Genomic DNA, 25,676 nt, shown 5'->3' on the forward strand with positions numbered 1-25,676 from the left:
TGCCAGCTGTACGATCTGTTCTGACATTAGGCTCCTTCTTTCTTTGCAATTTGGTCTTTCTTAAGTGGTCCCATGAATGCTTTCTTCTCCTCCATAGTCTGGAAGCAGCCGTGGCCAAATTGGAGGTGGTGTCAATAAACTTGAGGTCAGTCTTTTCCAAAGCCCACTGTTTGGGTCTGCACCAGCAAGGACTTATGCAGGGTGAGCGCTCGCTTCTTGGTTCCCACCACGCAGCCTTTGAGCATGACAAAGTCATTGGTCACTTCACTGTAGTGGACAAAGCCATCTAGATGGCTGATGCTCTTGTCAGACAGACCATAATCAGTAGAAGCATTGTCCTTGATCAGTTTGCCATCCTTGATGAGATAGCCCTGGCCAATCTTATAGATCATCTTGTTGATCTCAGTGCGGTGATGGTAGCCTTTCTGCCCAGCCCAAGCCACAAAGAAGGCCATTCAGGCAGGATGCCACTCCCCAATACAGGCAACTTTGCACAGTCCTTGGTGAGTCTTACAGGGCAGTTTCTTGATGTGCTAATAGCTGGTGACGCCTGGCCAGATATAAAGCTTGAGTTAGAAAGCTGCAAACAAGAACAGGCCTTGGAGAATTAACCCTGTACTAGAATGTGATCATGTGTACTTTAAAGCATTCACAAAGTTCCTCTTTACATTTTGCAGTTGAACATATCATCCTCAGTCTCCCATACTATCCCAGCCACCTGACCACAGGGCTGTCTCAGAAGGAAGACATTTTTCCCCGTGTTTCTATTGAAGTATAACATACATACAGAAAAGGTCACATATTATAATTGTACAACTCAATGAATTATTTTAAAGTGAACATACTAATGTTACCAGAACCCAGATTAAGGAATAGAAGTAGCATCTTAAAACCCCCACCTTAAGACCATACTTATCACTATACCATCCTCCTTCTCCAATGTAAATGACTATCTTGATGTCTAACATCATAAATTAGTTTTGTCCATTTTGAGCTTGACATAAATGAAATCAAACAATATGTATTTTGGGGGGTCTTTTTTGCTTAATGCTATGTTTGTGATATCCATTATGTTGCATGCTGCTGTGGGTTTTTATTTATAGTTTTGTATATTATTTCCTTGTTTGAATATACCACAGTTTATTCATTCATTCTACTGATAATGAATATTTGGATTATTTATTGTTTGAGGTTATTATAAATAATGATACTATGAATATTATTATACATGTCTTTTGGTTATATGTACTTGAATTTCTATTGGGTATATACCTAGGATTGGAATTTCTGAGTCATAGGGAATGCACATTTTCAAATTTATTGATAATGACAGTTTTCCTCAGTGATTGCACCAATTTACATTCTCCCTGGCTATGTATGAGAATTCTAGTTGGTCCGCATCCTTGCCAATACTTGTTATTATCACTCTTCTGTATTATAGCCATTCTGGTGGTTGAGTTTGTAGTAATATCTCATTGTGATTTTAACTGGCATTTCTCAGAAGACTAATCAAGTTGTACTCCTTTTCATATGTTTATTATCTTTTTTAGTTATCTTCTGTGAAGTGCCTATTTTTGTACATTTCTGCACATTTTTATTGAGCTTTAGTTCTTTTCCTATAGATTTGTAGGAATTCTTTATATACTCTGGCTATGAACTACTTTTGTATTTTTTATGCTGCAAACCCTTCCCAAATTTCCTTATAGTATTCTTTGATGAAAAGAAGTTTTTAATTTTATGGTGTCTAGTTTTTCATTATTTTTCTTTATGGCTACTGTTTTTTGTGTTCCATTTAAGAAGTATTTTCCTACCTTGAGATCATGTATTCTCCCATATTATCATCTAGAAGCTTTATGTTTTTGCCATTTACATTTAGATCTACAATCCACTTGGAATTTATTTTTGTGTATAGTGAGATATAGGGGCCAAGATGCATCTTTGCTGTATAGACAGTCAACTGACCCAGTGCCATTTATTATAGAGAATGTCTTTTTTCCCTATTTCTCTGTAGTGTCACCTTTGTCATAAATCATGAGTCTGCATATGTGTGAGATTGTTTCCGAAATGTTTGTTTTGTTCTACTAGTCTATTTATCATTGTACCAATACCATAGTTTTAATTACTGGAGTTTATAATAAGCTCTTGATATCTGGTAAAGCAAGTCCTTCTACCTTGTTCTTTTTCTTTAAAAGTATCTTGGATGTTCTTGGCCCTTTGCCTTTCTATATATGTTTTAGAATCAGCTTGTCATATCTGACCAAAAAAAAAAAAAAAAAGAGTAATTCTTAAGAGAATGACATCAGCAAGATGGTGGATTAGGAAATCCTGGACCCTCCTTTCCCCCACGAACACACCAGTTCAGCAGCAATTCATGGACAACTTCCCTTTGTGAGAAATCCAAGAACTAATTCAAAAGCTCCTGTACTCAAGGAGAACATGAAACTAGACTCACTGAAGCCAGTAGGGAGAGTTGAGGCACCCTCTCATCAGAGTCCTTGCCACCACCATAGCACTACATGCTGAGGAAAAGACCCCCTAGCTCCCAGCTTCTCCTAGGGAGCAAGGGGTTGATTCACATATCTAGCACCCCAAGTTTTCTGAGAAATGGCTTCTGCCTTTCCAGTCTTGGGAACTCTGAGCGGTTTGCCTAGGGAAGAACAGAGATGGTGGCTTGGGCTGGTAAACACCATAGATCTTCCCTCCTGTTGAGCACAGAGCAAGAAGACAAAAAATCCTAGCTCTCAACATTCCCCTAGACAGCGTTTATCTGTTCCTCTAGTGCTCCAACTTCTCTGGGGCTTCCCAGAGAACTGACATGTGACCTGGTAATCTAGGAGCTCTGAGGGGTCCAGCACATTCTGGCATCCTGCAAGAGAACAGAGGCAGTGGTTGGAACTGGTAGATGCCATATATCTTCCTCCCTTCTCAGTACAGAGAGAGTGAATGAAACACCCAGCTTTCAGCTTATTCTTGGAGATGAAAGTGGAGATCTGTGTATTCAGTGCCAAAACTTCTTTGGGGCTGCCAAAAGAACTGGCAACTGTCTTGCCAGGCTTGGAGCTCTGATGGATCCAGCACAATTCAGCCACCTGGAGGTGCGTGGAGACAACATTTTAGACTGGTAAATGCCATAGCTCCTGCTTCTCCCCTCAGCACAAAGTGAGTAGACTGAAACCAGTGCTGCTTGCTTCTCCCTGGGGAGAAAAAGAGTTGGTAGAGGCCCCCAGAATCTCTTACTAGGCTAATTGGTGGAGGTCTTCTCCTGTACAAGGTAATTCCATGAAGATTGGGAGAGGTGCTTGCTCTATGTAAAATGCAGACACCAACAGAGAGTAAAGGAAAATGAAGAATCAGCAAAGATGTTCCAAACAAAGGAACACATTAAATCTCCAGAAGCTTACCCTAATAAAACAGTTATAATATTTACCTGACAGTTCAAAATAACTGTTATAAAGAGGCTCACCAAGATCAAGAGAACAATGCGTGAACAAAATGAGAAATTCAACAAAGAGAAAATATTTTAAAACTACCAAACAAATCATGGAACTAAAGAACACAATAACTGAACTGAAAATTTTATGAGAAGGATACAACAGCAGACTAGATAAAGCAAGAGAGAGGATCAGTGAACTAAGACAAGCCATTGGAAATAACTCAGTCAGAGGAACGAAAAGAAAAATAATGAATAAAGTGAAAAAGCTTAAGGGACTTATGGGGCACCATCAAGCTGACCAATAGAGGCAGTACTGGAATCTCAGAAGAAGAGAAAACCAGAAAGCATATTCAAAAAAATAATAGCTGAAAACATTCCAAATCTTGGGAAGGAAATGGACAACCAGATTCAAGAAGCCTAAAGAACACCAAATAAATAAACCCAGAAAAAATCCACATGAAGATGCATTATATTTAAATTGTCAAAAGTTAAAGACAAAGAGAAAATTTTGAAAGCAGCAAGAGAAAAGCAACTTGTAATATACACAAGGGAACCACCAAAAGACTATCAGCAGATTTTTCAGTAGAAATCTTGCAGGTCAGAAGGGAGTGGGATGATATATTCAAAGTGCTTAAAGAAGAAAAAAAAAACCTGTCAACAAAGAATATTATACCTGTCAAAACTGTCCTTCAAAAATAAAAACAGATAAAGACATTCCTAGACAAATGAAAGCTGAGGAAGTTCATCATCACCACTAGACCTGCCTTACATGAAATGCTAAAGGAGTATATCAACTTGAAATAAAAGGACATTAAACAACTACATGATAGCATAAGAAAGTATGAAACTCATTGGTAAAGATAAATATATAGACACATACAGAATACTATGTTACTGTAATGGTAGTGGATGTCACTTTTATATCTAGTATAAAAGTTAAATGGCAAAAGTATTAAAAATAACTATCAAAAGATACACAATGAATAGATGTAAAATGTGACAAAAATAATAAAGTGCAAATGGGGAAGAAGTTAGAGTGTAGAGTTTTTGTATGCAATTGAATTTAAGTTCTTATCAGCTTAAAGTAGATTGTTAAAAGATATTTTATGTAAATCTCAAGGTAACCACAAAAAATACCTCTAGAAGTTACACAAGAGAAAGAGAAAGGAATCTAAGACTATCAATACAAAAATATCAACAAAACACAAAGGAAGACAGCAAGAGAAGAAATACAGACAAAAGGCTCTCAAGACTTACAGGAAGTAACTATCAAAATGGCAATAGTATGTAAACCGACTATAACTCAATAAAAAATGGCAATAGTAAATCCTTCCCTATCAACAATTATTTTAAAAATAATTATTTTAAATGTAGATAGAGAAATTTCCCTCAATCCAAGACATAGAATGGCTAAATGAACAAAAGCAAGACTCAACTATATGCATTCTACAAGAAACTCACTTTAGATTTAAGGACACAGATGGGCTGAAAGTGAAAGAATGGAAAAAGATAGTCTATGAAAATGGTAAACAAAAGAGAGCAGGGGTAGCTATACTTATATCAGACAAAATAGACTTTAAGTCAAAAGCTATCAGATGAGACAAAGAAACACATTCTATAACAGTAAAAGGGTAAATCCAACCTGAAGATATAACAATTATAAATATATATGCACCAACATCAGAAAACCTAAATATATAAAGCAAACATTGACAGAATCAAAGGGCAATATAGACAGCAATATAATTATATAGGAGACTTCAATATGCCACTGTCAGTAATGGATAGAACATCTACAGAAAAGAACTATAAGGAAAAAGACAGTTCCCTTATAGTTCAACAACAGTATAGAGCAAATGGAACTGAAAATCATATACAGAACATTCCATCCAATAGCAGCAGAGTACACATTCTTTGCAAGCATACATATCTTTCTCCAGGAAAGATAACATGTTAGGTCACAAAACAAGTCTTCACAAATTTAAGAAGATTGAAATCATACTAGGTATCTTTTCTTGAAAGCCACAGGAAAATTGGAAAATTCACAAATATGTGGAAATTAAACACTGCACAACCATTGAGTCAAAGAAGATACCAAAAAGGAAATTAGAAAATACCTTCACACAAAGAAAATCAACATACCAAAACTTATGGGATACAGCAAAAGCAGTACTAAGAGGAAAGTTAATATCAATAAATGCCTATATTTAAAAATAAGAAAGATCTCAAATGAACATCCTAACTTTAAACTTCAAGGAGCTCAAAAAAGAATAAGCTAACTCTAAAGTTAGAAGGAAGGAAATAAAGATTAGATCAGAAGTAAACAAAATAGAATATAGAAAAATCAATAAAACTAAGAGTTGGATTTTTGAAAAGATGAACAAAAATGGTAAACCCTTAGCTTGATTAAATACAAAAATGAAGACATGAATAAAATCAGTAATGAAAGAAACAAGAGACCTTAAACTGATGGCAAAGAAATAAGAAGGATCATAAGAGACTACTATGAACAATTATATTTCAACAAACTGAATAACCTAGAAGTAATGGATTTATTCCTAGAAACATACAACCTACCAAAATTAAATCATGAAGAATTAGAAAGTCTGAACATACCTATAACTAGTATGGAGATTGAATCAGTAATCAAAAACCTCCCAACAAAGAAAAGCCCAGGACCAGATGGCTCCACTGGTGAATCTAGCAAACATGTAAAGAAGAAATAACATTTCTCAAACTCCTCCTTCAAAATGAAGAGGAGGAACACTTCCAGACTCACTTTATGAGATCACCCTGATACCAAAGCAAGACAAAGAAACCAAAAGAAAATACAACTACCAGTATCCAGGATAATATCCCTGATGAATATAGCTGTAAAAATCCTCAACAAAATATTAGCAAATCCAACAGCACATTAAAAGTATCATACACTATGACCAAATGTGATTTATTCCTGGGATGTGAAGATGGTTCAATATATGAAAATCAATTAATGTGGTAAACTACATTAACCAAATAAAGCTTATAAATCACATGATCATCCCAATAGATGCAGAAAGAGCATTTGACAAAATTCATCACTCTTCCATGATAAAAACTTTCAACAAACTAGAAGAAAAGGAAAATACCTCAACATAATAAAGACTACATGTGAAAAGCTCATAGGTAACATCATACTCAATGGTGAAACACTGAAGGTGAAAAACTAAGATCAGGAACAAGGCAAGGATGCCACTCTCATCCCTTTTATTCAACATAGTACTGGAAGTTACTGCAATTAGGCAAGAAAAAAATAAAAGTCACCCAAATCAGAAAGGAATAAGTAAAATTGTTCCCATTTGCAGATGTCATGGACTAATAAATTCAGTAAAGTTCCAGGATACAAAACTAACATACAAAAATCAATTGGATTTCTATACACTAATAGTGAACTATCTGAAAAGGAATTAGGAAAACAATCTCATTTTGGTGAGAATAAAAAGAATATCACACTTACAACTGAACTAAGGAGGCAAAAGACTTATATATTAAAAACTGAAAAACACTGATGAAAGAATTTAAAGAAGATACAAACAAATGGAAAGATATTCCATGTTCATGGATTAGAAGAATTAATATAGTTCAAATGTCCATAGTATCCAGAGCAATCTACAAATTCAATGAAATCCCTATCAAAGTCCAATGGCATTTTTCAAAGAAATAGAACAAACAATCCTAAAATTTGTATGGAACCACAAAAGACCCCGAATAACCAAAGCAATCTTGAGAAATAAGAACAAAGCTGGAGGCATCTCATATCCTGATATCAAACTACATCCCAAAGCTATGATAATCAAAACAGAATGGTATTGGCATAAAGACAAGTATATAGGCCAATCGAACGTAACAGGGAGCCTAGAAATAAATCCACACACGTACAATCAACTGATCTTTGGAAAGTGTGCCAAGAATGCACAATGGGGAAATCCACATTTGGTGGATATTCACATGCAAAAGAATGAAATTGGATCCTTATCCACAAAAATCAACTCAAATTGGACCAAAAACTTAAACCTAAGACCTGAAGCTGTGAAACACCTAGAAGTAAACATAGAAGAAAGTTTCATAATATTGGCAATGATTTCATGGGAATAACACCAAAAGCATGGGCAACAAAAGCAAAAGTAAACAGTGGGACTAAATCAAGCTACAAAGCTTCTGTACAGCAAAGGAAACAATCCACAGAATGAAAAGGCAACCTACAGAATGGGAGAAAATATTTGCAAACCATATATCTGATAAGGAGTTTATTTTCAAAATATATAAGGAACCCCTACAACTCAATAGCAAAAACAAATAACTTGGCTGAAAAATAGGATAAAGACTTGAATAGATTATTTCTCTAAAGAAAACTTGTAAGTGTTCAACATGTATATGAAAAAATGCTCAGCACCACTAATCATCAAGAAAATGCAAATCAAAACCACAGTGAGATACCACTTCACACCAGTCAGGATGACCATTATCAAACAAACAACCACAAGTGTTGGTAAGCATGTGGAAAAATTAGAACCCTTGTACCATGTTGGTGAGCACGTGAAATGGTACAGCCACTATGGAAAACAGTATGGAGTTTCCTCAAAAAATTAAAAATAGAGCTACCATATAATCTAGAAATCTTAAGTCTGGGTGTTTATTCAGAAGCATTGAAATCAGTATCACAAAGTGATGTTTGTACTTCCATGTTCATTGCAGCATTATTCACATTAGCCAAGATGTGGAAACAATAGAAATATCCATTGATACATAAATAGATATAGGAAATGGGGTATATACACATAAAAGAATACTATTCAGCATTAACAAAGAAGGAAATTCTGCCATATGTGACAATATGGATGAACCTTTAGGACATTATGCCAAGTGGAATAAGCCAGACACAGAAAGGCAAATTATGATTCCACTTATATGAGGTATCTAAAATAGTCAAACTTACAGAATCAAAGAGTGGAATAGGTTTCCTAGACCTGAGGGCATGAGGGGAAATGTGGAATTACTAATCAAAATGCAGTAAGTTTTACTTAAGCAACATAAGTTCCAGAGATCTGCCGTACAATGTTGTACCTATAGTCAACAATAATGTGTTGTACACTTGAAGTTGGTAAGAGGTTAGATCTCATATTAAGTGTTCTCACCACAGTAAAATAAAATTAAGGCAAAAAACACTCCCATGATATTTGTTTTGAATGGACTGAATCTAAAAATTAGTTTAGAGAGAACTAATATCTTTACAATATTGAGTCTTCCAATCTGTGAATATGGTCTGTATCTCCATTTATTTAGGTCTTTAATTTTTCTTGGTAATTTATGCTTTTCTATGTAGAACTCTTGTACACCTTTAACTAGACTAATTCCAAGGTATTTGGTAATTTTGAAGCCATTTAAAATATCTGCAATGGAGGCTATGATCCATCACCCAAGTCCTCCTCCAGGAATGGAGGATTTATTTCCTCAGTTGCTGGGAGTACTGCCAGAAGACAGATCTCAGCTGACAGCCCTCTTTTGAATTTGTCTTGGTTGAAGAAAATTATCTCAACCAAGGAGAATCTCTCTTCCAGGACATCCCTTATCCAGTGACTGATCAATGAGAAAGTATAAATGCCTGCGCCTTCCCCAAATCCAGAAACCTTTGAAAGGCCATACCAGTTCCAGAGCTCACCGTGAATTTGGCTAGGGTCTTTTTTGGATTGCTTTTTTCCTTTTTTTTTTTACACATATGTTTGTCCCAAAAGCACTTCCTAGTAAAAGTGGTGCTTGATAATCTAAGTCTCCCAATCTGCTTCACAGGAAAACCAACCTGGGACCATATCATTTAAAAAATCTCATTTTTAATTGCTTCTGGATGATGCTTAGAAACAGTTAATATTTATTTATTGACTTTGTATCCAGCATCTTGCTGAACTCATTTATTAATCATAGTAAATTAACTGTAGGTTCTTGTGGCTTTTCAACATACACTATCACACTGTGAAAAATGACGTTTTATTTTTATTTTTTCCTTTTTAATATGTATACTTAACATTTTTTCTAACCTCATTGTACTGACTTGAACCTTCAGGACAATGTTGAATAGAAATAATGGTAATAGGCTATCTTTGTCCTATTCCCAATGTCAGATGAAAAAGCTTTTAACATTCCATCTTTAGGTATAATGTTTGTTGTAGTTTTTGTTTTAAGATTTTTTCTAGTTATCAACTTAAATGTTCTTTTTTAGTACTAGTTTAGTAAGAGTTTTGTTTTAATCATGAATGGTTATAACATTATTTCAGATCGTTTTCTGCATCTATTGAGATAATCATATGATTTTTTCCCTCTGTTCTTTCAATGTGGTATTAAATCAACCTTGTATTTGCCATGCTTAGCCTTCATATTTTTATTTATTTATATATTTGGGTTTATTGTATAATTAACTTGGATTGTCATATTTCTTCCCATATACAAAATGTAAACCTGGAAGTTAAGGCTTTGACATTCGTATGAAATCACCAGTAATAATCCTGTTTATTTAAAAAAATTTCCATTTGCAAATATTCACAGTGGGTGACAGTCTACATAACATGAAACTTACCATTATAACCATTTTTAACTGTATAGTTCAATGGTATGAAATACATTCATAATTTTATGTACCCATTACCACTATCTATTTTCAGAACTCTTTCATCTTCCCAAACAGAAAATCTGTACCCATTAAACAATAATTCCCTATTCCCCTAGCCCTGGTAACTGCTATTCTACTTTCTCTTTAAATTTGCCTTAATTCTAGATACCTCATATAAGTGGAATCATATAATTTTTGTCCTTTTGTGTCTGTGTTATTTAATTGATGATATAGTATGTGTCAGAATTTTACTCCTTTTTATGGCTGAACAATATCCTACTGTGTGTGTGTATGTGTACACACCATATTTTGTTTATATGTCTGTTTTGATGGACATTTTGGATGTCTGTGTTTTTTGGCTATTGTGAATAATGTTGCTATGGATATTGGTGTTTAAGTATATGTGTCCCTGCTTTTAGTTCTTTTGTGTGGAATTGCTGGATCATATGGTAATTCTGAGTAATTTTTTTTGAAGAACTGACAAATTGTTTTCCACAGTGGCTTCACCAGTTTACATTCCCACAAGCAATGCACAATTTCTCCACATCCTCACCAACACTTGTTATTTTCTGGATATTTTCTTCTGACCTGTCTTCTAATTCATTGGTGCTTTCATTAGCTTTGTCTAATCTCCTGTTAAACTCATCCACTGAATTCTTAATTTCACTTCTCACATTTTTTTTAATTTCCAAAATTTCCATTTGATTGTTTTTAAAAATAGTGTTCATTTCTTTTCCATAATTTGTAATTCAGTATTTTCTTTTTTTAAACTTATTAAGTACAAATATTTGAAATTCTTCATCTGGCAACTTTGTTGTCTCAATCATTTGAAGTATGTTTTTGTTATCTGTTGTTTCTCATGATTGTTTATCACTTTTCCTTGTATTCTCATACACCTGGTGAGTTTTACTTGAGTGGTAGGCCTTATATATGGAAAACTACAGTAGAGATGGTTTGAGGCCTCTGTTGTTTTTCTTCATCTAGAAAGGATTTATGCTCCTTCTGGCTGGTAGTTATGGACACTAGCAATCCCACATCATCTTAATTTAGTCTGAGATTGAGGTAATTTGAAGCTGTCCTTTATTTTAGCCTTCCTTTTAGTATCTATCCTTTCTCAGTTGGAACCCAACATCTGATGCTTTTTCTAGGGTCCCCCCTCACTGATGGGCCTTGAGTTACAATTTTTTTATTTTAGCTCCATGAGCCTGTCGAAAGCTCTGTTGTCTCTCAGCTGACTCTGCTATGATCAGCCAATGAGGAAAAAAACAGCATCTCTGAGTTTTCTTTTTAGCCTGCATCTTGGCTCCATAGTACTTCATTGCTTTGTTAGAACTTGGATGCCTATATATATATATATATATAGGGAGAGAGAGAGAGAGAGAGAGAGAGAGGAGTATCTGACCCAGACTTTTGAAATCAAGAAACAGTTTCTGGACAAAGCATCTTCTAAGCTTAGACCTGAAAAATAAGTTATCTATGGTAAGACTGTTTTAGGCAGCAGGATTAACATGTGCAGAGATCTGGAGGTGAGAGATAACATGGCATATTCAGGGAATAGAAAACTCAGCTTCTGTAAAGCCACAGTTATCAAGACAGTGTGGTACTGGCATAAGGATAGGCATATAGATCAATGGAATAGAATTTTGTTCAGAAACAACACTTACATTTATGGTCAAATGATTTTTGACAAATGTACAAAGACAATTCATTGAGAAAAAAGATAACTATTCAACAAATGGTGCTGGGACATTTGGATACCCACATGCAGAAAGGTCATCTTAGACTCTCACTATACATCATAGCCAAAAATTAATTCAAAATGTATGATAAGCTTAAATGTAAGTGCCAGAACACTGCAACTTTTAGAAAAAAACGTAGGAGAAAATCTTTTAGACTTTGGACTAGGCAAGGATTTCTTAGATACAACATTGAAAACACAATCTAAAAAAGAGAGGCATTAATAAACTGGACCTCATTAAAATATAAAAACTTTTTTTGAAAGAAACATTAATAAATGAATTAAATGTGACAGACTAGGAGAAAATGTTTGCAAAACAAATAATCAATGAACTATTTGTATCCAGAATTTATAAAAGACTCTTGAAACACAATAATAAGGAGACAAGCCAAATAAAAATGGGCAAAAGATAGAAATAAATATTTCAGCACAGAAGAGAATTCAAATGACTACATGAAAAAAATACATGAAAAGATGCTCAATATCATTTTCCATCAGGAAAATGCAAATTAAAACCACAATGGAGACAAATACCATATAATCTCACTTCTATGTGGAATCAAAAAAAAAAAAAAACCAAGCTCATAGATACATAGATTGGCAATCTTCCAGTCATGAAATAAATAGGTCATGGGCTGTAGTGTACAGCATGGCAACTATAGTTAATAATACTGTTTACATATTTGAAAGTTGCTAAAGAAGTAGATCTTAAAAGTTCTTATCACAAGAAAAAAATTTCTGTCACTATATATGGTTACAGATTTTAATTAGAGTTGTGGTGATCAGTTCACAATATATACAAATATTAAATCATTATGTTGTATAGCTGAAACTAATATAATGTTATATGTCAATTATACTTCAATTTAAAAAATTTCTAAACTACAGTGGAGATACCACTTCACATTCACTAGAATGACTATAATGAAAAAGACAATAAGAAGCAGAGGTGCAGAGAAGTGGAAACCTTCATACACTGCTGGTGGAAATGTAAAATGATGCAGCTGATTTGGAAAACAGTTTTGCAATTCCTCAATAAGTTAACATAAAGTTACCTCATGACCTGGCAATTTTACTCCTAGGTCTATAACAAAGATAAATGAAAACATATGTTAACACAAAAACCTCTACATGAATGTTCATAGCAGCATTATTCATGATAGCCAAAAAGTGGAATCAACCCAAATGCTGATGGGTAAACAAAATGAGGTGTAATATTCTCTACAGTGAAATATTATTCAGCCATAAAAAAGAATGTAGTACAGACACATGCTGTAACATGGATGAGCCTCAAAAATATTACACTAAGTGAAAGAAGCCAGTCATAAAAGAAAACCACAATGTATGATTCCATTTATGTGAAATGTCCAGAATAGACAAATATGTGGAGACAAAAATTAGATTAGTGGATACCTGAGGCAGGTGGAGGAAATGGGGACTGAGTCAACATGGGCATGAGAGAGCTTATTGAGGGAGCTTGTTGGAGGGATGACAATATTCTAAAACTGGTTTAACGGTCAAGGTGGTAGTGGTGGAACTAGAGGGAAAGGAAATGATGCAAGATATATCATGGTTATATAACTTGGTGAAGTTACTAAAAAATGTTGAATTGTATACCTAAAATTGGTAAATTCCATGGTATGTGAATTATATCTAAATAAAGTTATAATTGTAAAAACTGTATGGTATATAGAATATGGTTAATAGAAGTGTAAGAAGTGTTGGTTGTTTCTGAGTGATACCTATTTTTAAAGGAAGAGAGTCTTCCAGACTGCATCCCAGTTACCCTCAGATCTATCTCCTAACTGACGTGTACAGAACCCCAGTCCAGAACCAACTCAGTAAGAAACTCCAGGGGTTGGGGTTTGGTCATTTATAATTTTTAAAAGCTCTGTAGATGATTCTGGTGTGCTCTCTACAGTAAGAATCTTTGACTTACAGAATTGTGCATGGCTTGGTATGGTTAGAAGCTAGAGTGAATATGGGGCCTAATGGCTACTTGCATTATTGTGGGCATACAGTAATCAGGAATCTTGGCCCAGAATGATCTCTGTCTCTGTTTCTCTTACTCTCATTCTCTTTGATCAAAATACCTAGCTGTTCCCAGATCCTACTAAGAGTTTTTTTCCAGAATTATAGGATTAAAATACACAGATCATCTATTGTAGTGGTTCTTAACTAAGAGTGCATATTAGTCTTACATAGGGAACCTTTTCAAGATGCATATGTCCTTTACCACACTCAGACATATGTCATTAGAATCTTTAGAGTGAGGGCCATGAGCATATATTGTTTGGGGAAAAAAAGGCTTCTCAGGTGATGTTGATGCTCATTTTATTGCTCTAAAGGAAGAAATAAAGGGAAGAGTATAGAGGAGATGACATTTGATTCCCTGTGACTAACTTCAGCTCCCCTGTTACGGATTATTAGGACTTTATCATCTGTGATACTGGGACAACCTTTGAAGACCACTGGACCATGAGCTTGGGTGGTAGTAAATGCTTAATGAATATCTCTGGAGAACACTATTTGGGAAATCAATTCATAAACTGTGTGTCTTTGCGAGAGAGAGGGATTTCAGTTGCCACTTCCTCAGTTAGATGTTAGTCCTGTGTGTTTGGAATAGCCAGAGGAGGAGGGTGGTTCCTTGGCTTTATGGGAACTCCCCTGCTGCTAGCTGCTGAAATTACTTTAAAATTATAGGCTGCTGAGTGCAACTTCTCCATTCACATCCACTTGTCAATGGGTCTGCATTTCGGAGATGAAGAGTAATTTTTATTGGAGCAATGGCATATAGCAGGGGTTGAAAATAAACAGCCACAATGAAACTGATTTTCAAAAGACTGCTTCTGAATTTTATTTGGTGGTTTGTGGATTGTTATTCCTGTTTCATCCTGCCATACCAATGGTCTACAAGGGCAATGATAGCATAAGCATTTATAAGGTTTTGGATCAATCCACATGGCTCCATGCCTAGAAGCATTACATGCTTCTAAAGCACTTTTGCTGTGTAGTCTAAATGCTTAGGCTGGGGAAACTATGAGGGTTTATTAAGGAGGATCTTAACACTTGTCATAGTCAGATTGAGAGGGAGAAGGAAGAGGGGCAGAGTTTAGGAGTTCCCCTGACTCACACCACTTCACAGAGTGCATATTATGTGCAAGACACATTGCTAGTGGGGACTCTATTCCTTAAAGCTGATTTAGCTTACAAAGAGTCAACCAAGGAGTGCAAACCTACTTTTTTCTTAACGATGTTATATAAATCTTTTTGGTACAGTTTGTTTCTGCTTGGAGTTCCAGCTGACCTCTCAAATTCACTAAGTTAAACTAAACTCACTTCCGTCCTTCCCCTCTCCCACCACACACCCTGAGTTTTTCAAAATTAAAGCCCAGTTTCATTCTTCCAATCACTCAGGCATTAAACCTCGGAGGCATTTTTTTTTACACTTCTCCCTTTCACTTGCTACTCGTAACTAGCAATCAATTGCTAAGTTGATTCATATTTTGTGAGGTTGATTTATACTGTTCATGATGTCTCTTGCATTACTCCCTTTCTTTTGAGTCCCACTGTGACCACTCTGGTTGTGTTTGGATTAGATGATCTTCAAGGTCTCTCCCAACCAAGAAAGTTTGTGATTCTACCTCAGTTACCTGACTCCTGCAGTGGTTATCTTGTTGAGAGTTGCTTTATTCTCTCCTCCATATGCATACCTCAGCTAGATTCTTTTTCTTCAAGTTTGTCATGTCACCCCCTTCCTCAGAAATCTCTTCTGTCTCCCCAGTGCCACTCTTCAGACTTCTTAAACTGGCATTCTAAGCCTCTCTGCACTCAGGCTTGAACTGTTCTGCCACTCTTCTTGCTAGTCTTCATCTGAATCTTGTTCCATCCAGACAAGTGCATTCATAGACCTCTCACATTCTGGCCTTTGTTTACTCATTCCCCAAAGTAGCATGTCCTTTCTTCCAGCTGCCTCTTAGATTCCTTCAGGTCCAAAAGGAAAAGCTCAATTTACACCTTACCACTAAAGGGAATTCTCCCTTGCCCATCCATCTCAACACTTCTCTAAACCCCTCATTTGACACTACAGTGTTGTAGTTTATCTCGTTTCCTTGACTAGATGAAAGTTTTCAAAGACAGAGACAGTGTTATACTTCTTTTTACCTTCTACAGTGCTAATCTGTACTCTTTTAGTTAAATATACAAGCAAATGTTAACATATTAAAACATTCTCCCTAATATTGGACTCTGAAGTGCAGTTGTACACATTTCTTAAGGGGAATATCATGCTACTTTAAGGTTCAGGTGGTTATTAATGGGGTCGACCACCAAGGCTTCTTTTCTTTTCTTTTTTTCTTTTTTTTTTAAAACATTTTTTATTGATTTATAATCATTTTACAATGTTGTGTCAAATTCCATTGTTCAGCAGAATTTTTCAGTCATTCATGGACATATACACACTCATTGTCACATTTTTTTCTCTGTGATTTATCATAACATTTTGTGTATAGTTCCCTGTGCTATACAGTGTAATCTTGTTTATCTATTCTACAATTTTGAAATCCCAGTCTATCCCTTCCCACTCTCTACCCCCCTGGTAACCACAAGTCTGTATTCTCTGTCCATGAGTCTATTTCTGTCCTGTATTTATGCTTTGTTTTTGTTTGTTTGTTTGTTTTTGTTTTTTAGATTCCACATATGAGTGATCTCATATGGTATTTTTCTTTCTCTTTCTGGCTTACTTCACTTAGAATGACATTCTCCAGGAGCATCCATGTTGCTGCAAATGGCATTATGTTGTCGGTTTTTATGGCTGAGTAGTATTCCATTGTATAAATATACCACATCTTCTTTATCCAGTCACATGTTGATGGACATTTAGGCTGTTTCCATGTTTTGGCTATTGTAAATAGTGCTGCTATGAACATTGGAGTGCAGGTGTCATCTTGAAGTAGATTTCCTTCTGGCCAAGGCTTCTTTTCTTTTTGAGCCCTGAGTCAGGTCAGGCACCCTCACAGAAAGCATATTTGACCCTAGAGCCTCCACCTGCAGTTCCTTTCCATCCTTCAAATAATTAATTAATTAATTAATTAATAATTATCTTTGGGGAAGTAATTAGGTTTGTTTGTTTGTTTGTTTGTATGGAGGTACTGGGGATTGAACTCAGGACCTTGTGCATGCTAAGCAACACACTCTACCACTGAGCTATACCCTCCTCCCTCCTTCAAATCTTTAAAAGCCTTCCGCATAGCAGGCACTCATATTCTACTTTGACCTGCTATGTATTTCTTGATTTCTTTAACCAAGCAAGTTTTTGTCTTTACAATGCTTTTGGAATTAATTTCCCCCACAGACTAGTAAAGGTACCTCAGTTTTTTGGCCTTTAGAATCTAACTGATTTTCCAGGTCATGGGAGGCTTCATACCCAAGTTCCCTTTCAAGCTAAAGGCCTTTCCCTATTATATATCAGAGTTACCTAACCTTCATTTGTATTTTTAACAATATCTCATTTAACGTGTAAATACTTAAGGTAAGGACACTCTATACCTTGTGTAACACAAAATATACCAGTGTTCCAAATAATAAAGGTCTAGGGAAAAGCCAGAGTTGTGGCTAATGTTTGTGCACCTGTTGTGTGTTTTTGTGTGTGTGTGTGAGAGAGAGAGAGAGCAGGAGACAGCAGAGATTGATTGTGTTTGTGTGTGTATGCATTTAAGTATTAAACACTAGAATTTTATCCTTTGATAAATGTTGTGTTATATATCACAGCTGCGTAAGTAATACAATTTTGTCTTTTGACATCATCCCAGTAAGAGAAATTTCAGAGTTTTCCCCATCTTTTATTTTTTTTCTGATTCTATAGTCTTTAATTTTTTATTGAAGTATATTCGGTTTACAATGTTGTGTTAATTTCTGGTGTACAGCATAGTGATTCAGTTATATATTTATATGTATATATGTATCTATGTACATATATATATTCTTTTTCATATTCTTTTTTCTCCATCTTTTAGCAAGACTCACAAAGCATATGGTTTGTGACCTGAGGACAATGACATAATAAACACATATTTGCCAACCACAGACAATGTGTGTACAGATTGAAATTTGTGCCATTAAATTATTTATTCAACAAATAATTACTCTTTTCCTACTATGTGCCAAGCATTTATAAGAGAGATGTGACTCACAGGTAAAAATGTAAGCCCAAATAGTATTACTAATTCATAAATTACTTTTTCACACTTTCAATTAACCCATTTTCTCCACAGTCCCTGCATTTACCTACTCATTCACAAAGTCTTGCTTCCTCCTTCAAAACCAAAGTTGCGTCATGCTTGTTTTGGTCTATTTTGCAGACTGGTATGTCCTGAAAGTTGGGGGAGGAGTACTGGAATGAATTCTGGCTCTTCACTTAAGTCAATTAGCACATTTCAATGTCCTTTGTAAAATGGGAAAGATAATACCTTCTGTATCTCCTTCACAGTGCTTTTCTGAGGATCCAATACAAATATAGGTAAAAAATATAAAACTGTACAGTTATTTCCTAGAGGATGTATTGATAAATGTTTCCCTTTGTCTCCTTAAGTGTGTAAAACTTTTATCCTGATTGTTACCTTATATATTACATATAGTTGCCCTGACTGTTGACATAAATTCACAGGAATTGATGATGGCATTGGAATTCTTCATGTTACATGCTTTTAGTTGTATTTCCTTTTTATATTTGCAAATGCTTTCTTTCAGCCTGGCCATGTGAGAGTTTCTTTCCATGTATGGTAGAAGGAGAACTAAACTGGAAATTGGGAGACAGAGGTTCTGGTCCAAGATATGAGTCAATTTGTTTTCCTCTGGTTAAGTTGGATCACCTTATGTAGGTCACTTCACCTTTCTGGCTCTCAATGTTCTTATTTGTAAAATGTTGGAAATTGAAGCTGGCGACCTATAAGGTGTCTTCTAACACTGGCAATTTTATCAGTGCAGCTCAGTAGAATCCCTATTGCTTTCCTCCCTCGCACCCAGATTTTCTTAGCTCTTTCCCCACCTTAAAAATCACTGGCATAATAAGTATAGTCCAAATGCTTTAGCTAGCCATTCAAGACCCACATCAATGTTGGTTTGCCAGCATTATCTGCTATTCATAATAGGAAGTCCCAGTTATATATATAGGTTGGTTTTCTTACTGCTGTTCCTACCTTCATTGTCACTTGTGTCACTCCTCCTGTTAAAATTCTCTTTTTTGACAGTAGAATACTCCTCATCTTTAAGGACAAGCTTAAATTTCACACTTGTTTGTGAAGCCTTTCCTGATCACTTAGTCCTTAGTGACTTTTTTCCCTATTTCATCTGAACTCAAATCAGCATTTATGACATGCCAGACATTCTGCATTGCATTGTAAGAGACAGAAAGATACAGTAAGTCCCTGACATTAGAGAGAAGCTGAAATTGCAAATGAGAATTCTGAGTAGAGGGAGCAGCACGAGCAAAGACTGAGACGGTGCATGAAAGGTGCATTTGGGTAAAGGCTTAGAGCCCATAGACCTTACTTATTTGGTCTATATATTGTCTAACAATGGTTCGTATGATAGTATGCTGCTATAATATGAAATTATGGTTCATTTGTTATTTATTGCCTACTCAGTTTCCATTTCCTTTTCTTAGTAGTACTGCAGTTTCCTTTTGGAGTAGTCTATCTCTGTTATTTTACAGTTTTGGTGGTATGGGAAATCTCAGTGCCTATATTTTGACAAAAGAAGTCAAAAGGATTAGATCTTTCTTCTTATTACTCCTAAAAAACTGAACAGTGGTGGCCCCATGATGTAAAGCCAACCAGCTTATGTTCTCTTTTGGACCTGGCTGGACTTTTTACCTTACCAGTCTAGATCCTTTTACCTGTCACTCCAATCACCCTCTTGGAATTATCCTCAAGTCTCTTGATTTCTTGTCCCCAGTTCTCCCTACTTTGACAAAGCCCCCAAAATTGTAACTGTTCCATTCCCCTCACTCACTGGAATCCCTACAGATTGAACTCCATTTGGACCCACTCTTGTGCTCCTGTCTTCATAGAGGAAGGTTGTCCCTTTGGTCCAAGACTAGTCCTTTCACCTGGGCTTCAGATCCTCTCCCACTCCCCTCCACTTTTTCATGGTTCTTTCTATATCAGTCATTTTCTTTCTCTCCTGTATCTTTGAATCCTCTCTAATGTCTTTTTCTTCTTAGCACATAATTATGTTCCCATCTGGCAGGGAGGAACTTTCTTTGATCCAACATATCCCTAAAGCTACTCTATTTCCCATTTCTCTTAATAGTGAAGCTTCTGAAAAGAATGGAATAAACTTGCTGTCTACAAGTCAACAAGTCAGTGATTCTTCATCTTCCTGTGGTTAGGTTCTGTGCCCTTACCTCTGAATCTGTTTTTCCTAAGGTCACTTATGATCTCCATATTGTAAAATTAAATGAGATTCTTGTTGTAATCATATTTCACTTTCTGTCATGTTTGGTATTGCCCAATCCTCTTTTTTATTTGTTATTTTAAAAAGTTTTTAATAATAAGCACAGAAAGTCATTTGACATTTTGAATTTACTGGTGATAGGATAGAGTCATTTCATTTATTAATGTTCCTCAGTGAATATTTATTGAATGTAAAGTTTATGTTTTTTTTTAAATTTTGTAATTGAGATGTAATTCACATACCACGAAATTTGCCCTTTTAAAGTGTACAATTTACTGTTTTTTAAGTATAGTCACAGAATTGTGCAACCATTACCATTATTTAATTCTAGAATGTTTTTATATCTCCAAAAAAGAAACCCTGTACCCATTGGCAGTCACTCTTCATGGCCCCTTCCCCCACTGGCCCCTATCAACCATTAATCTACCTTCTGTCTCTATGGATTTGCCTATTCTAGATATTTCATATAAATGGAATTATATGTCTGGCCTCTTTCACTTAACAATATTTTCAAGATTCATCTTTATTGTAGCATGTATTGGTACTTCATTCCTTTTTATGGCTGAATAATAGCCCAATGTAAGAATGTACCACTTTTGTTTATCCATTCATCCATTGAGGAACATTTGGATGGTTGCCGCTTTTTGGCTATTGTGAATAATGCTGCTATGAACAACAGCATATAAGTTTTTGTTTGAACACCTGTTTTCACTTCTTTTGGATATATACCTAGGAGTGAAATTGCTGGGTCATATGATAATTCTATGTTTAACTTATTGAGAAACTGCCAAACTGCTTTCCACAGTTGCTGGACCATTTTACATTCTCATTAGCAGTATATAACAGTTCCAATTTCTTCACATCCTTGCTAACAATTGTTATTATTTGTGTTTTTTATTGTATCCATTCTAGTGGATGTGAAGTGATATCTAATCATTGTTTTTTACATTAAAATTTTTTAATTTATTTTTTATTGAAGTACAGTCAATTTACAATATTGCATTAACTTCTGGTGTACAACATAGTGACTCATTTATATATATATATTATATATATATATATATTATATATATATATATATATATACACCTTTCCTTTCCATATTCTTTTTCATTATATGCCATTACTAGGTATTGAATATAGTTCCCTGTGCTATACAGTAGGACCTTGTTGTTTCTCTATTTTATATATAGTACTTAGTATCTATAAATCCTGAACTCCCAATTTATCCCTCCCTGTGCCCTTTCCCCACTGGTAACCATAAGTTTGTTTTCTGTGTCTATGAATCTGTCTCTGTTTTGTAAATAAGTTCATTTGTGTCCTTTTTTTCTAAAAAAAAATTCCACATATATGTGATATCATATGGTATTTTTCTCTTTCTAGCTTACTTCACTTAGTATGATGATCTCTAGGTTCATTCATGTTGCTGCAGATGGCATTATTTTATTCTTTTTTTAATCACTGAGTAGTGTTCCATTGTGTGTGTTTGTGTGTCTCACAACTTCTTTATCCAGTCATCTGTTGATGGACATTTAGGTTGTTTCCATATCTTGGCTATTGTAAATAGTTCTGCTTTGAACATTGGGGTGCATGTAGCTTTCTGAATTAGAGTTTCCTCCATATATATGCCCAGGAGTGGGATTGCTGGATCATAGGTAAGCCTATTTTCAGTTTTTTAAGGACTCTCCATACTGTTTTCCATAATGACTATACCAAACTACATTTCCACCAACAGTGTAGGAGGGTTCCTTTTTCTCCACACCCTCTCCAGCATTTATGATTTGTGAACTTTTTAATGATGGCCATTCTGACCAGTGTGAGGTGTTACCTCATTGTAGTTTTGATTTGCATTTCTCTGAAAATTAGTGATGGTGAGCATTTTTTCATGTGCTTATGGGCCATTTGTATGTCTCCCTTGGAGAAATGTTTGTTTAAGTCTTCTGCCCATTTTTTGATGAGATTGTTTTTTTGTTATTAAGTTGTATGAGCTGTTTGTATATTCTGGAAATTAAGTCCTTGTCAGTCTCATCTTTTGCAAATATTTTCTCCCATTCTGTAGGTTGTCTTTTCTTTTTATTTATGGTTGTCTTTACCATGCACAAGCTTATGAGTTTAATTAGGTCCCATTTGTTTGTTTTTGCTTTTATTTCTATTGCCTAGGTAGACTACCTTAGTAGAACATTGCTAAAAAATGTGGAATGCTTCACGAATTTGCATGTCATCCTTGTGCAGGGGCTATGCTAATCTTCTCTGTGTCATTCCAATTTTAGTGTATGTGCTACCAAAGTAAGCACTAATTATTGTTTTGAGTTGCATTTCCCCAAAGACTAAGTATATTGAGCATCTTTTCATGTGCTTATTGGTCATTTGTATATCCTCTTTGGAGAAGTATCTTTTCAAATCCTTTGCCCATTTTAAAATTTCATTGTGTATCTTTTTATGGCTGAATTGTAGTTTTTGATGTTTTCTAGATACTGAGCTCTTATCAGAGGGATAATTTGTAGATATTTCCTCCCATTCTGTGTGTTATAGTCTTATTTTTTTAAAGTCTATCTTCTTATTTCTGTGGCAATGGGCTTTCTTGTTTGTTTTCCTACCTCTCTGGCTGTTCCTTCTCAAGTTCTTTTAGAAGATCTTCTGCTCATCTCTAAAAAATGTTGACATTCCCTAAGTCTGCAGCCCTGTTGACATTCCCTAGGTCTACGTCCTTGTCTCTTTTCTGTTGTTAGTCTATACATTTTCCCACTGTGAACTCTTTAAAAATCATGGCTTTGATTGCCACTATCTCTGTGGGAATAGCTTTGAAATCAAGATTGCAGCCTGTACCTCTCTTTTTACTACATACCTACTGAGCTCCAGTATAATTTCTATTGGAAATCTCTTTGTGTCCCATAGGCAGTTAAAATCAACTTCTCCAAAACTGCATGTATCTTCTCATCCCAAACCTGCTCCTCCTCCCCTGTTCACTATCTCAATGAGTATCACTATTGTCCATTTCCAAGCCAGAAATCTGAATGCTTTAAATTATTCTTCTCACTCCTTCCCCACCCAAATTGTAACACTGAGTCCTATGGAGTCTACATCTTTAATGTTTCTTCAGTCTCTCCTCTTATTGTCTACTGCCTCAAATCTACCCTCACCTCAGTTTAGTTTACCTTCTAACTTTTTCACCCGAAGCTCAGTTTAAATGTCACCTACTCCAAAAAACTTCCCCTGACTGCTCACTGCCAAGTCTGAAGTAGATCCTCTTTTGTGTTCTCATAAGATTCTAGGCATACTCCTGTCACTGCACTTAACTATAATATACCGTACGCTGTGAATATCATTTCACCGGTCTGCCTTTCTTCCTAAACTCTGTCTTATGTGACCTAATACCTTCAGTGCCTAGAACAATGTTGTACACACAGTAGGTGCACAGACTTGTTTTGTTTTTGTTGCTCAAACTTTTGAAAGAAAGAATGAGAATGTGATACTTTATTATGAATTCCTAGGCAAAACAGCTTTCATCCCTAGGCAGAATAGTGTTCCAGGAAACTGTACTTTTATGAGACTGTAGCTTTTTGTTATCATAGCTGTTTAATTATTGAGAGGATTCTGTTCTGGGTGAGACCTGGGCTTGTGTGTGGTGAACAAAAGATTAGCTGTGCTCTGTCAGACATGCCATCTAACTTCTTCCATTTTACTCCAGTGGGGGTGTTGCAAGATTGTGGCATTGTTACAAGTAGGATAAGGGGTTGGAAGGATGGGACAAACAAACTTTTCAATCAGCAGTTTTTTAACATTGCTCTGGGAGATCACGCAAGAGTAGAACTGAGGAGTATTTGAAGAGGCTGTCTTGTCCAGGCCCTCTGCCATAAAGCAGGTGAATTCTAAAGCATTGGGATAAATGGTCACTCAAGAATATTCAAAGCAAATGGGAAGAAAAAGTATAAAGAACATGTATAAAAGTCTAAAAATGATGTATGTCAAGTAGTCTACAAGTCTACTTCTACATAGAGAAGAGATAAATTAGGAAGCAACTGACTAAGGTGCTACTCTATATACAGAACCATGTTTTCTCATTGCCTTCCATTAACATGTGGGAGGTTTCATTCCTCAGAGAACTGAGCACTTTTTCTGGTGTAGAGTCAAAGAAAAGAAGGAATTAGAGAGCAAAGAAGGACTCTTTGAGTTGCTCCTAGAATCTGGACAAAAGGAGTGGTGAGCCAGCTGCCTTGGGAGAGACCCATATCAGATAGATGAGGTACCCTGCTTCGAGTTGCTTAATTAATTAACTTAACTTCTGTAACTGATCCGTGTATGTAAAATCTGAAGACTGAGGTTAGAACGTAGTGTTGTCAAAAGATTTTTAATTTAAGCAGAGTATTGTGGGGATGTAGTCTACATGATACTTAGATACATGGGCTTGGCAACCTGGAGCCAGGATTTGAATCCCAGCTCTGCCATTTACTACTAATCTTCTACTACTCTTCTCCATTTCCTCATGTATAAAATTAAAAAATAATAAGATATCTACTCTATAAAGTTTTTATGAGAATCAAAGAGGAAATGCATATGAACCTTATACCATAGTGCTTGGCATTATAGTTAAGTGCTCACTAAATGTTAGCTAGTAGTAGTAGCAATAGTGGTAGTGGTGGTGGAGGTGGTGGTAGTGATGGTGGCAATGAAAAAAGGCTACCAATAGTGTAAAGTGGGTACCTAGAGTCTATCACATTTCCAGTGATACACTTGCCCATTATATGAGGGTTAGAGCTATCACAGTGGATTTAGCTTAAAAAACATTTCCATTGTCTTAATACTTTAGGCTCTGCCTCTCCTTCCAAAAATCAATAAAAACCAAAAAAAAAAAAATACTGAAAACTCTATTTTACTTCTGATTCTTAATTTAAGAAATACTGTAGTTCCCCACCCCCCACCAAAAAAAATGTTGACACTTTGCCAATGAATTAAACAAAAACGGAGAAAAAAACAAGAAGGAATGCTCATGTTGTACCAGAAACAGCCGGTGTTTCCATCTGATAGGTTCGTGAATTACAAGCAAGAGAAGTTCATGAATAGTTCAGTATTTGTAATCTGACTGCTAGATTAGGAAAACTTATGTAACAGGTTTCAACCCCAGTTTGAGGGAATTGTTTTAAAAACAACTTCCTGATAATCATTTACAGTCGAGTTAGCTATTTTCCTATTTGTAGTAACAGTTTTTATTCAGCCTGGTTCATCTAAAATTGGTTTTCAGTAATGCACTGGGGCTTGATAACGAAGTAAATTATGTTCTCAAATAGCATTGTGATGATGCCAAGTGCTCTGTGTGTTTTTTATGGCTTCCCCACAATTTTACATTTGAACATGAATGTGCTGAACCAAGATTTCTCTGGACTAGTCTAAGCATCAACTACTCGGCACTGTAC

General features: G+C 35.5%; 1 protein-coding gene, 1 non-coding gene and 1 pseudogene across 5 annotated transcripts in view; 1 reads left to right on the forward strand and 2 right to left on the reverse strand.

The window, feature by feature from the left end:
• The window catches only part of EDA (ectodysplasin A), a 335,284-nt gene that overhangs the window by 5,607 nt on the left and 304,001 nt on the right, over nt 1–25,676 (forward strand). The window lies entirely within an intron of this gene.
• LOC116279217 (large ribosomal subunit protein uL3-like) lies at nt 27–19,808 on the reverse strand (annotated as a pseudogene).
• On the reverse strand, nt 22,453–22,559 carry LOC116279226 (U6 spliceosomal RNA). The gene has a single exon (XR_004188603.1). It is a non-coding gene; the product is annotated as a U6 spliceosomal RNA (small nuclear RNA).

This window comes from Vicugna pacos, chromosome X (assembly GCF_048564905.1).
Source record: "Vicugna pacos chromosome X, VicPac4, whole genome shotgun sequence".
NCBI lineage: Eukaryota > Metazoa > Chordata > Mammalia > Artiodactyla > Camelidae > Vicugna > Vicugna pacos.